The sequence below is a fragment of the Cupressus sempervirens genome, chromosome 7, assembly GCF_028749045.1.
Source record: "Cupressus sempervirens isolate cs-2001-9-10 chromosome 7, ASM2874904v1, whole genome shotgun sequence".
NCBI lineage: Eukaryota > Viridiplantae > Streptophyta > Pinopsida > Cupressales > Cupressaceae > Cupressus > Cupressus sempervirens.
Genome location: NC_143124.1, coordinates 293,101,755 through 293,103,185, shown reverse-complemented (window position 1 = coordinate 293,103,185; position 1,431 = coordinate 293,101,755).

The following is a 1,431-nucleotide window of genomic DNA, read 5'->3' as shown; positions in this document are numbered from 1 at the left end:
GAGAGTTGGAAAATATAAATGACTAAAATCAAAAAATGTCTGAAAAACTAATAGAAAGATGTTTGCTTGAACAATAATTTGTCCTAAACATAGTTTAAGATATTTGATATACAAAATTAAATATATAAACTAAATATTAAAAAAAAATCTCACATAAAATGTTCTAAAATAACATTACCTAAAATTTATTAAATTACATTAAAATAAATAAATAAAAGTAATCATGTGATAAACATATAATTTTCAAGGAACGACAACAAATAAAATTTATTTACGAAAAATTTTAATAAAATAATTCTTTTGAAAGATAACCATAACCATGACAACAAGACTATTAAGAAGCCAAAAATGTGTTCTCCACTGACTCCAAGTATATTTTAATAAAATATTAAAGACCAAAAAATTTCTTGTTCTTGTTCGAAAGTATTTATTTACCACCAACAACAGTTTAATGGTATCTCTAATACATCAAATTATAGGAGGAAACCACAAAAATTTCCAACAATATTTTTGCTGGAGCTAAAACCTATAAACATGTGTTGTTGAGACTTACCAGTCTTATTTGGCAGCTTAACACGCAGCATCTCCCCAATGCCGGTATTGTACTATTGCACACAATTCAATCTCTATCCGGGGCCATCGATCCATCCATCCAATAGGCGCACGATATCCCATGGACAAAGGATTCTTTTTTTCTTTATGTCTACAAGATTATCTCTCACTTCATCTACAGAAGCTAAGCGCCATTTATTTCCTTTCAATTCTTCTGCGTTAGCCATCGTCGGGACCTTTTTGAATTCCATACTCACAGCAATGTAAATCCATATGAGAAAAACACAAATACACCTCAAATCTCCCCGCTTGTTCAAGATGCCATTTTCGCTACCTTTGTGATTTTATAAAGGCATACCACGGGGATCAGATGAACCAGCTTTGGCATCATGTTGAGTAAAATATTAACTGCTTACCACGATAAATTAACAAAAAGTCCAAATCATTTTGACGTGAAGGGAGAGACGTGTCGCCCTCTCATTTCAAAGTGGTGGCCCTTACAATAGTAGTGAAAGGACATTCCAAACGTATTCCATTAAGAAAATATCTCGAGTTATTTTTAAGCAAAAGTCAAATCTTGAGTCATTTTCAAGTGAAGTAATGAATGATCCATCTGTAAAAATAGGTGCCACGTTGCTCTAATATCAGATGAGAGTATATATATATATATAAACACTTTGTTCACGTTGCCCACTTCCTTGCAATTCTTCTTTCACATTTGCAGCTTGATTCACGTTTCCATGGATAACTCCAAGTCCCTGATTCGACGACCAAATGGCGGTGATTAAAATTATATTTGTTATTATTAAAATTAATAGTTTTAGTATTTTTTAATAATTAATAAATTATAATAAATGGTCATTAGGTCGGCTGCTTAGC